Source organism: Heloderma suspectum, chromosome 2 (genome assembly GCF_057233095.1).
Source record: "Heloderma suspectum isolate Gila_16-S chromosome 2, 16-S_ref, whole genome shotgun sequence".
NCBI lineage: Eukaryota > Metazoa > Chordata > Lepidosauria > Squamata > Helodermatidae > Heloderma > Heloderma suspectum.
This window is the reverse complement of record NC_139459.1, coordinates 192,426,778-192,439,391: the sequence shown is the minus strand read 5'-3', so window position 1 is coordinate 192,439,391 and position 12,614 is coordinate 192,426,778. Positions and strand designations below refer to the sequence as shown.

General features: G+C 39.9%; 1 protein-coding gene across 5 annotated transcripts in view; it reads left to right on the top strand.

Annotated features, from left to right (window-relative positions):
• The window catches only part of RNF41 (ring finger protein 41), a 35,331-nt gene that overhangs the window by 1,841 nt on the left and 20,876 nt on the right, over positions 1-12,614 (top strand). Inside the window, exons 2-5 of one of the 5 annotated variants that reach the window (XM_084837064.1) lie at positions 2,592-2,732; positions 4,223-4,296; positions 8,684-8,770; positions 12,119-12,214. The gene's annotated coding sequence lies outside the window, so the exon portion shown is untranslated. The remainder of the gene's footprint in view (positions 1-2,591; positions 2,733-4,222; positions 4,297-8,683; positions 8,771-12,118; positions 12,215-12,614) is intronic. The other 4 variants (XM_084837061.1, XM_084837062.1, XM_084837060.1 and 1 more) reach the window with 4 other exon arrangements.

The window sequence follows — 12,614 nt, the reverse complement described above, 5'->3', positions numbered from 1 at the left end:
GAATAATTAAGATATTTCATGCCACATTCTCTTACCTAAGCAAAGATATCTGGATATGGAGATGGAACTATAGCACATGCTCACATGTCCTCCAGCTTCCCAGAAAACATGCCCTGGACTTGTGGAATCAGAACACTTTGAGAACTATAAGAAAAATGAGGCTTGGAGGATACAGAAATGTCACCTTTAGATATGAAGGCTCCAATAACAAGAAGCTTAAATTTGCCTTGATTTGTAGTTTCATACATCTATAACTCCTGTCCCTGATCATTGACCATGTGGGCTGGGACTGATGACAGTTGTCATTTAACAAGATCTGGAGGGCCACACACGTCTGCTGTAGAAACTTGTGAGGTCTCCCTTTTTTGTTGTATAAATGCATGCAGGAAAACACAATCTTTGCAACAGTGTCTTGGAAGTAAAACAGTGACACAAAGCATGGTAGATAGGAAAACGCTCATTAAAAATGTTATCCTCTTCTGAATGAATGCACAAGACACACTGAATGTTCTCCAAAATAAGCATAGGTGGGGTTGGGTTAATGCCTGGGTTTAACTTTAGTGTCTATGGGAAGTGGTAAAGCAACATTGCCAGTTGGGCTGCAATCCTAAATACACTTTCTAGGGAATAAGCCCCTTTGAATGCTGTGGGACTTACTTCCAGATAAGCATGTATAGGATTGTACTCTTTGAGTAAAGAGTTACCATTCAACATCTTTTCACTATGATAAACCACTTACTCAAACTTGTTGTTCAAGATCCAGTATGACAGCAGTAGATGGACTTGTACTGCTGTGGCAACTCTTGTACATCATGATTTAAAAGTACAAAATATTTTTGTTTACTGTTGCATTAATGGATATGATTTGAGGTTGGGATATAATTTTTACTTTATTCCTTAGCATTGGAACATATTTGGAATTATCGTTCCATGTCAGAATTTCCTTGCTTTTAACTTTAAGATTAGAATAGACATCAGAGTTATGTGTTAATGTAAAAGGTTATGTAGTATCAAAGCTGCAATTATGTTCTTGTTGCATATCAGTAGCTTGTCTTGACCAAAGCCCTTATGATCTATACAAAATAGGTGTTTGAGTGGTGTGAAAAAGTGTAACTTTAATAAGAACTCATGTGCATGTAAGAAGTGGCTAAATACACCCTATTTCCTAGATGTGACTTACATGTTTGCCCTAAGAATAAACTTTTATTGGAACATCATCTTCAAAATAACAGGCTAACTGATTCCTGGCTGTGACTTTATGGCACAAGTCTCTGCTTGCACTGCTAGTTCAGCGTACTTTATGGGACAGGTGTGGAACTGCTGTCTAACTCAGTTTCATCTGCTTCTTAAAACTCTCTGCTGTTGCCTTGCTACAGCCTTGCATTGTCGCAGTTTGTGCTAGCATAAGGTGCCAGGGAGCTGTTCCCGTGGCTCTTAGGATCACACTAGGGTCTGTGGACTGTCCTGTGTCCCTCTTTGCTCCCAATAAGCCATTTGCATGGTGCTTCTGTGGCACATAGGTACTTGTCCCCGGGAGCAGCGCAAATAGCTGCCACTTCACAGTGACAGGGTGCATAGCAGCCTGCTAGGGCAAAAGCATGAGGGATCCCCTTGCCCACATGTAGGTAGGCCTGTACCTAGTTTTATGCTCTGATCCTGCTGCGTACCTCAGCATAAGGTTAACAGTTGGAAATTTTGTCTTAAATTAATACAGTGGTGTTGCATTTTGCTTTGGGGCAGAAGATAGTGAATGGCTGCTGTAATAAAACATATTTTTGATGTCTCTTGATTCAATCAATTTATATTACAACAATATAAATTGGACATCAGTTTATACTATAAAACAGTTTTATTGAACAAAATCTCAAGTAGTACAAGTTGAACAACCTTATTGAGCAAATTATTGCTCCATGTTAAGCTATTTATATTGCCACTGAAAATAGGACCAAAGGGATTGGTTGTGAATCTTAAATATTCTAGGGCTAGGCTAAAAATGGGGAGTTGGGGTTGTGTTCTCAGTGTAAATGATTATGCAGTGGAAAAAGCTAGGTACTGGAAGAGGCTGTAGAAATACTGCTGTTGGGAAATCCGTGTTAAAATAAGTCAAACCTAGCACCAGTATGTTACAAACAATTTGCTCTGCCCAAGGGCATGGCAATGGGCTAGATTTTAATAGGGTGCCTTGTCTTAATTCTATGCATGAAGTAAATTACTAGTGGAAAAATATATGCAAGTGCATAGCTTTGGGACAGCAAAGATATATCTACATAGCTGATGATAGAGTCGATAAAATATTATTTCTTTAGTGTGTAAATAGCTTCATGTGCTTCCCTGTACTTCAGCCTTTTCCATCCTGGTGCTCTCCAGCTATTATGGGCTTCAACTCCCATCAGCCCCAGCCATCATGACCAATGGTCAGGAATCTTGGGAGTTGTAGTCCAAAACATCTGGAGGGCACCAGGCTGGGGAAGGCTGCTATAGTTAAAGGAAGTATATGGAGGATCTACATGCATTGCCATGTTGCTGTTTTTTAGTACTTCTGATTTCATATTAAGACTGGTACTATCTTTTATACATTCCTATGACTACAGTTCCTGGCTGCAGAGAAAAATGATCATTTAGTCTGAGGTGAAGAGGGAAGAAGATGGGCCACTGTGACAGACTCTTTCAAAAGAGCAACCCAAAGTCACCATTGTCTTGTTGCTATTCAGAAAGGAATTCTACTACAGAAGGTAATATAACTTTGTTTTATTTTTTTCTTTCAGAGCTTAAAGCATTTCTAATTCTTAAAAAGTATCTGTGTGTGTATTGAAATCCCAGAATGACTATGTGTTCAACCAAATAGATTGAAGGATTCAGTTTGTGGCATATCCTGTTTTTCAGGAAAAGCCAAAAGTGACATCTTAAACAAGATGCTGGTGTCTTGAATTATATCTGTACTTCGGCTCTGTTTTTATTTTTTACATCTGCATATTTTGGAACTTTTTAGAATTGAAGCTTCCTAAGGATCTGCTGACTGAATTCAGATACTGTATGGATCTTTAGAATCTGGATCTATATCCTTATTGCATTAACCTGTAATCTACAGTAAGCAGCTAAGCACCAGTGACTTCTCTGCGTTGCAGAGTTTGCATACACAAGACTATTTTGGTCACTTTTATGGAGCTACATAAAATGCAGATTTCAAATTAAGCTGTTAGAAACTCCCAAAAGGTTATTCTTTATATATGCTCAGTTTCTGAAATGGGATGCATTTGAGTCTCACTGGTGTTCTCTACACCAAATTTGATAATTAAAATTGCTAGCAAGAAGCCTTGTCATTTCCTAGGAGAAAGTATCTGTTGGATACTGCTTCCTCTTCCCAGAGAAACAATCTCTTCTACAGTACCAATTCCTAGCAGGGTGTACAAGAGTTCTGCTAGGAGGTTAATGGCTATGAATGTTGGGGACAGTGCACCACAGTTGTTGTGTATTTTTTTTGCAGAAATTTAAGGAAAGCGCACAATGCACCAAATCATGATACAATAAGGGATAAGGAAATGGAGCACTTGCACAGAATTTAGCTATGCTCACTTGCTGAAACAGAGTTGATAGGTACAGATTGTTTTTAATTCAAGAAAGAATAGAATTTTAGGAAAACTAAATGATAAAATCTGAGCAATTAAGACTGTAGGAAAAAGGAGCATGAAAGAGTGTTTCATACAAAAGGAGCAACAAAGAAAAGGGAGCAAAGACAAAAGGGAGCTGAAGAGATGCAAGCAATAGGGAATGAGGTAAGCAGAGAGTTCTGTCAAGAGCATAACATGAGACACAATATAAGACCAAAGCTATGCAAAACGTTTAAAGTAATTTAACTGAACATCATAATAGGGAGTTGAGCAGGAGGGCATATGGTCATTCTAGGCAAGAAAGATCGCATGCGCAGCAGCATTCTGAACAGGGTATAGAACGGTGGGGAGTTTGTGGTTTGTGGACACCAACTCCCATTGGCCCCAGCTAGCATGGCCAGTGGTCAGGAATGATGGCAGCTATAGTTCAACAACATCTGGAGGACTACAGTTTGCTCCCCCCCCCCCACCCCAGTACAGAGGAACAAGTCAAGGAGCCAGTATGGTATAGCATTAGAGTGTTGGACTGGGTCTCAGGAGACCTGGGGTCTAGTCCCCACTTAGTCATTAAGCTCTGGGCCAGTCACTGACTCTCAGCCTAACCTATCTTACAGGGTTGTTGTGAGAATACAGTGGAGAGGGGAAGGACCATGCAAGCCACCTTGCGTTCCTTGCAAGAGGAAAGAAGGTGGGCTATAAATGTAATAATGAATGAATGGCGTGTAAGGCCAATTAATAAAATATTGCTGTAGTCTATATGAGATAAAATTAATGCTTGGATTAGGATCTGCGTGATGCAAGGATCCACAAGCTTTTTGCTTTCTTGCTTCCCTGGTGCTGTGAGCCCATGTTTCCCAGTTTCTTCCTCTTTGATCTGATTGTAAGTGAAGATAGGTGGCCAGGCAGTGCTTATGTTTGAAGTCTACATAAGGCACCTCAAGGTGCTGTTTTCTCGACCTAGGCTTATTGCAATAAATTTGAGCAGTTTGCAAGAGGCTGACCTGCCTCCGTGCTTCTGAAATCTTCAACTTGGTTGTCATGGTTGGTTTCAGAAGCATGAGGTTCTGAAAAGTAATTAAAGCATACTATTTCTTGGGGAATAAACTGCTCGGCACTGTGTAAATGATATGTTTGGACTGCACAAATACTAAAATGATCTGTCATTCTCTGAAAAAATGAGCTCCTGGTTTCTGTGTTCGGTGCCAACATTTTTCCTGAGAGAGAAACCATCTGTTTGTACAAAGTTCACCTAGATGACATAAAGCTTTCATGGAACAGCATGAAATAAAAAGACCCCAGTATGTTTCATGGGAGTTACTAGTACAACCTCTGTTTAAAACAGTACACAAACCATGACTTTGGCTTTGATGATAACACAGGGGAAGTAGCTTTTAAATAATGAAAGGTGTTGGCTTTCAAGAATGGACTTGTCAATAGTTCATGTGTATGAAAGAGATTTTCTGCCTACAGATTTTATTTGTGTAGGAAGATATATTTTTCCTCCAGCTATGTTTACTTATATATATCCTCCTGATGTTGCCCCTTCTTGTAGCAGTTAGTGACAAGATGGGTCATATGATGGCTTCAGTGTTTCTTGGACTGACTTCTGTTTGTCCTGAATCTAGTTCATGAGAGTTGAGATGATCTTTATATTGACCTAGCTTGCACATAATGCCAGTTGGTGGAACTGCATGGGAACGAGCAAGCTGCCTCCCATTCGCTCACGACTTCTGCTTCACATCCGCTTTCCAAAACAGCCCAGGAATGCCCCGTTCCTGAATTGTTTGTCGAGACATCCAAACTTGGCGTTCTGAGTTGTTGGGGATTAAACAACCCAACGTTTGAACCCATGGTTTGTTATTGGGTTAAAACTCAGGGTTGTTTAATTCTAAACTGATTAAAGGACTGCTAAAAATTTTTTAACTTCAATCCATCCTACAAAAAAATCCAGTGTTTGAATTATGTGGGCTTGTCCAGTGGCTTAGCGGGGAAAAGAAAAGATAAGGGAAGATTAAGTGGTGGCTGTCAATAGTTGCCTTGAAAGTACATTCATGTCTGCTTGGGAGTAACTCATGGTGAGTTATTTGTTTCTTTAGAGAAAGGAGACCCTCTAAAAACATAAAGACATTCAAACAATTCAAGGTGTACCTCTAGGAGATGCAAGAAGAATTGCATAGCAAATCTGTTGATCTACTTCCTTCATGTCTCTGGCAATTTATTTGTAGGGGAAGTGTATTTTGTAACGTATGATGGGCAGTGTCAGTATATTTCCCAGCAAGGCTAAGTGGATTAGTTGCTCCAGTGCAAGAGACCCATATTTCTGAATCTTTGCTATGAGCTGGCTTGGTTTAACCACACTCATGTTACCTTCAAACTGCAAAGTCCTCAAGTCAGAATGGCTTTAGCCCTGCATTTGAATATTTCAGAGCTCTCTGTCTTGTATTTCTGTAACTGATAACATGCCTGTGTAGCAAGCAAGAACGGCTATCCTTCCTTTGAAATCTGGGAGGCAGAGTATTTGAAGACACAGGAAGCAGGCACCAGTAGTACAGTGTCTATTATATAATGACTTTCTGTGCGAAATGACACCCAGACTGTAAGGTGTGCTATGCATAAAAGGACATTAGCATGATTGGAAGCCTCATCAGAAATAGGAGGGAGTCCATACAAATGATTTCATTTACATTTGTTTTTCTATTTATACAGGGGGGAAAGCCATACCACCTTTTCTTTCATTTAAAGGAAGGTTAGAGGTTTTTCCTGAAAATTGTGCCTTTGCCTTGCATCTGTAGCGACTTAGTATTCACCATTAAGTTAGCCTTTCTGGAAAGATATGTTGGAGCAGCCCATGTTTCAGCATCTTGGTGTAAACTTGGCTATATTACATACCTCCTGATTTATAGTGAGCCACATAACTTCTAAGAAAACACATTGGAGGTTTTGTTATATATTTTGCTTCATGCATTGTAATTTTTTTGTTGACAAATCCCCTTATGTGTCTGGATGCTCCAAATTCAGCTGGAGCCTCATAATATCAAAAGTTATTAGACTGCTTAATATTACACTGCAATGCCCACAAAGTCATCCATTAATAAGGTAGTATTTCCTGAACTTCTTATAGTTGCAGCATGCTTTTTTCTGAATTTAAATTGCATTATTACACATGGAAAATGCGTTTAAAGAATAAGAACCACTCATGCTCTGTGCTTTTGCTTGTCACACTTCTAAGCATGCCTCATGATTGCTTTGAGCTTGCCTCCTTCCAATGAGAGGTGCAACAGGCAGCCTCATCTGAGGGTGGGTAATTCTTCTTTTCTCTTCATTAGTAGTGACTGGATCATTTGCTCACACCCACTGCAGAGAAGTGGTTAGCTCAGAGTATAGTGCTAATAATGCTAAGGCCTTGGGTTCACACCCCATACTGGCTGTTTGGGGTGGATGCGGGCTTTGTGCATTTTTTATCTTGCCTTGTGGACTCTGCTGGCAATCAAGTACTGCCCTTTCTGCCACTGCAACCGTTGCTTTGAGTCCCCAGTTGCCCTTTCCTACCTGAAGAGAGGGTGAGGCTGTGCCCACCATGGCAATGGCTCAGTGGTAGAGCATGTGACACATTAGTTTGCCCTGTCACACAGTCTGTGGCACAGCAAGTGTCCTCTAATCCCCTTACTTTATGATAGCATAGCCTGTTTTCTGGATGCTTTCAGATGGAGAGTGCCTAGCACTACTAAATTAAAAGATGCTGTGCAGCTATTCTGTATTTCCCTACTTAACAGATTGTTTTGGTAATAAAAAAGACAGAAGATGCACTTAGAAAATACAAGAGGGTTGCAAACTGAAGTTGTCAGTGTCTGGGTTTAGACGATCACAGGGGGGAAAGAAGCCATTGTGGCTTATCCCCCTGCACATCCTGCGCACCAGTTGTTTACCTAATTACCCACTCTGCAGCATAGGTTAGCATGTTGTATGAACCCAGCGTACAGCAGTGGTGGCTTCGTACGCACCCTACAACCCCAGACATACAGGAAGGGCGGTAGAGTGGGTATGAACCTGCTGCACCATGCTCTGGGTTCACACAATATGCCAACCCGCACTGCACGAGTAATTATGTAAACAACCAGTGTGTGGGAGCAGGGAGAGAAGCCACGATGGTTTATTTTACCCCTGGGATCATCCAAACAAGTCTGCCCCCCCCCCCCATAAGGTTCCTTGAATGAGACAAGGTAATTGTATAGTAAAGCCTCCTTTGGAAGCACCCTCTTGTCATAAGAACAGGCACTACTTTGACTCTTACACTTTGAGTGTTTGAATTTCCCCAGTGCAGAGCGGGAGACTAATGTCTTACTGACATGAACAATCTGCTTGTGTAGCAGTTATGAACTGTGTGTATATCATAAATAATGTAGGAAAGAAGTGTAGGAAAGAGGTTCCACACTAGGATGGGAACCTCCACTGCTGAATATTTTTGCTTCTCAGAGCTCTTAAAGTGATAGGCCAGTGGTCTGCGTCTGGCAACCGTATTTCAAGGAATGCAAGTGTTAATGTAGCTTTATAGCAAACTGCTGGATCATTGATTTGCAGATCCTAGAAATTCACAACTGCAGGCTATGAGTTAGGCATGTGTTGTTGTTATGGACACCAGCCTCTCTCATTTGTAGGGTTGGGGGTTGTAAGGGGCTTGTTGTGTATGTCAAAATAAAGTTGCATATCACAGATGTATTTCAGACTGTAGACACTATTTTTTGTACTCTTCCTCCTTTTTCTGCGCCTGAAAACTAGTGACAGTTTTCCACTAATGGAACTGCTTCCATCAGCAGGGCTGGGAGGGGGATGATTTCCCCTGCAGGGGAGCCCTCTGGTGCTGATTTTCAGGGGACTGCAGGTGGAAGGAGAGAAGGAGAAAGTCCCCTTGCATAAGGAGACTTCCTACCTGTAATTGGAATGTTAATAATTTTAGCTTGCAAGCTTTCTCCTAAAGCCATAAACTGATGGGCTGCATGTAAACTATAGGCTCATAGTGTTATGTTGCAATGTATAGCAGGAATGAGCAAGTCATCCATGTACTACTATTCCTTTAGAAATCGAAGTTACTGACAGTGCCGTTATTTGAAGATACAAGCAACAGCAATATTTCAGATAACAAACTCGTCAAAAAAGATGCCCAGGTCCCTGCACTCCACTCAGATGAGTAGACTTGTGGTTTTTAATTGTAGCTGTCTAATCCTTCTCCCTTCTATTGTTGGCATGGAAATAGAATTTAAAAAGCTTTACACAGCTGTATCGGCTGAATTGCAGTCACATGATGTAATTTGACTATGGAAAACAAAGAAATGCAGTGCACTTTGTGGTGGTGAGCTTAGCCATAAGGCTGTGGCCCAAACAATGCCAACTATTTCAATTTTTTAAAGGAATAATATTTTTTGTTTTGAGGCTCAGGTACTGATTTCTTATGACAGCATTATCTGGTTGTTGCTGACTTAAATCAGCATTCTCAAAATAAGTTAGTGAAAACTTCGTTGTAATTTCTGTACCAAGTAACATATCTCCATGTGATACCAAAATAAATGGCTGTCAGGAAAGACAGGAAAAAATTAACTATTTGGGCAGCAGAGTCTGTGTTGGACTGGACATAGTTATAATCTCATTCACTGTGAATATTAAAATGTGGCAACATATCAAATATAGGTTATTTGGTACTACTAAAAGAAAAGCTAAGTATTTAGGATGAAAAGCATTTGTAGGATTAAAATGTGGCTATTGACTTTCCATCTCTCCAGCCTATTTGTACATTATAATTACATGAAACACAGGGTTTTATTATCAAATTGATTGCCATAAAATTGCTCTTAGCTTTGTGCATCCAGTGTGGGGAGAGTTGGTCCAAAATAAAACAGGAAAATCCGTGGGCACATTCAGGTCATACTCAGTGCTGCTTTGCAGATTTTATCTTACTAAAATGTCCCTTAAGAATACATTCTAGTATCAAACCTCATCAGTTTATTGAAGTACATTTTGAAATCTAGAGTCTGCAGCTGCCAGTAACTTTTCATTCGTTTTTCCAGATGAAACCTGGCCTTGGATCCCACAGTTTAATTGATGTACCACATATTTTTCTTGCTGATCCTTTTTTGTTTGTGCCACTTGTCAAAATGATAGGTCCCCACTACTTTACAGTGCGCAATATATTGTGCATTTTATTTTACCCTGCATTGCACTAGTAAAACTAGTTGGGTAACCAACTGAACTGTGCAGATGGGTATTAAATTAAGAACATAGGAAGAGCCGTGCTAGAGCAGACCAAAGGCCTATCTAGTCCAGCATTCTGTTCCAACAGTGGCCAACCAGATGCCCGTGGGAGGCCCACAAGCAGGACATGAGTGCAACAGCACCTTCCCATTTATGGTCTCCAGCAACTGGTATTGAGAGGCATACCATTTTAGATTTCTCTGCATGTTCTAATTTAGGATTCATGAACATCGCTCCAGCATCAAAGCATATCATCCTTCTTCAGTAAAGTAGAAATGGTTTCTGTGTTCCTTTTTAAAATAATTTCAATTTTTAAAATGTATACAAACATAGGTTTCACAGTTAATGGCCATTGATGTTTGAACTTGGTGGAACCTCAGTTCATGCACAAACTTGATAGGTTGATATGCTTCCACTGGGCCAACTTTTAGCTACTTAGATTTCTAATTGCACTGTAAAGCCTTCAGTGCTCTTCAGCACTGGAATATTCTTATGGAATAGCCTTGCTAGCTAAACATTTTGAAGGCTTTACAATGTTAGGAAAGTGTTGTCAAAGTACTAAGTGCTGTTGCTTTGTGCTATTACGTTTTGCTGCTATTCTGTATACAGAACAAGCTAGGTCTTCTCATTTATGTAAAATGAAGATGATTCCTAAAACTGGAGTGAATTTGGTCTTACTGGGTGTTTATCTCATTCTTTTCTTTTGGAAGCATTAATGTCTTCGAAGGACATCTGCATATCACTTGGTTAACTATTATGCCCGCTTATAAAGACAGAACAAATTAAAGTGACATTTTGGAATTACAAGAATGAGTCATTTTCGAAGCTGGGAATAAAGTCTGGAAACTTGCTTAAAACTAATAGGAACATTCTTTCCCCTTCAGTTGTTGACTAAGATTGTGGCCTTGTGGAAAGTAATGAAGGTTACATGCACAGAAGGCCTAGTCTTTTGTATCTTTAGTTGAAAGGGGTCATTTTGGCAACTACAGCTTCTCACCTCTGGCACTGACAAGCTGCAGACATTACAATTTCTTCTTCTGCACAACTATTAAAGGGACATGCACATCTGTCCTTTGAATCTGGTCCCCCACTGGCTATATCTGAGCCTTGTCGATGACAACAGGACACACACATTCATATACCTTTGTATAGGACATTAACTTTATTGATTACAGCTTGCAGATCTCCAAACTAGGCAACCTTTTTTCTTTTTTAAAGAACATAACTTATAAGAGCAGATTTTCTCAGTAATGGCTTTTTGGACCTGTTGATTTTTATTCCTTGAAGAATATCACTTTGTTCTCAGTTTCAGAGTGTCTGAGAACTTAGTGCAAAGATTAGATTCCCTGGAAAGACCTACGTTGTGTTCCTGCTTTTGCAAAGGTGGACACACTGTTGTACCTGACACACATTCAAAACATTATCATACTGACAATAGATTTAAGCAGTAGTAGGATTTTATCTACTAGTTTCATCTTGAGCAGGGGTCTCCTGTACTGTGAATGCTGTGCTGGTGGCTGTTAGTGGTAACAAATCTGCTGAATTCTTAAAAACCTGAGATGCAAGTCTGAAGTCAAGATAAAATATTACTTGTGTCCTATGTTAGATACATTTTAATCTTTAGATTAATCGTCTTGTGAGATGAAATTGGGGTATGGAAATAGGTTTGTGGGTATACATGTTTTTGGCATGTTCTGAACTCCAGCAATAATAATTTTCATTGCATCAACTTCAGTTGGCATTAGGATCCCCAAGATTTTAGTCCTTACATTAAAATCCCCAAGGTTTTAGTCTTTATAAGGCTTTCATGGTTGTAAAGCTCAGCCAAATGCTAAACAAGTTTAATTGTGATTTGCACTCGACACAGCTCAGTAGGTGTTCTCTGTCTTTCAGACATGATTCATTTGGATGCTCCTTACAAAACTTATGAACACCTAATAATTTGGTCAGCTGTTGTCTGCTTTCCAGACAGATTGTTCCAGCCAGGATGTATTGCTTGGCTGTGAGTTGTATATTCCAGAGCTTAACTGTGCTGCTTTTTTGTGTGTGCCTCTTTCTCTATTGTCTATTCAAGGTGAACATTCATAGCTCATCTTTATCAACATGAGCTATATAGTGAGAAATGCCCTGAATGCTGGATATGATCACTAAGCGGCAAGCCATGTTGTCACAGCCATCTTATTAGAAATGTTCCTTTTTAATCTGTGTGTCTAGAATAAATAATATTCATTGATGTGCAGACTGAACTCTTTATTTCTGATTATCAGCAGTGCATTGCTTACTACAAGAGGCAAATTAAACTGGTGATCATGCTGCTAAATTGATAATGCGGACTGCTCTTGCCATCTGCTTTTTAGTCTTGGGTGAGTCACTTCTCCCTATCTTGGTTTTCCCCATCTGTAAAATTAGGACTGTGTTCTCCTTTGTAAAGTGCTTTGAGGTCTTTGGGTGCTGTTGTGTGTCCATGATTGAATATTACTTTTTGGAATCCTTATGATCCAGTTCTTGAATTGCTACTACCTTAGGATAAGTTATATGCCACACAGTTTAGAATCTTAAAACGAAAGCCATCTTGGCCAATAGGACTGCATTTTGCAAATGAATAAAGGGGAGGCAATCACCCCTACTCCTTTGATGTCATAATTAAAACAGTTAAAGCTATATCTAGTAAGCTGACTTTACTTGTAATGAAGAGCACAATGTCATCTCCACAGCAGCTCTTGCTCTAGGAGGTGGTCCCTGAGAAAGCAAAAATGAGCAAAG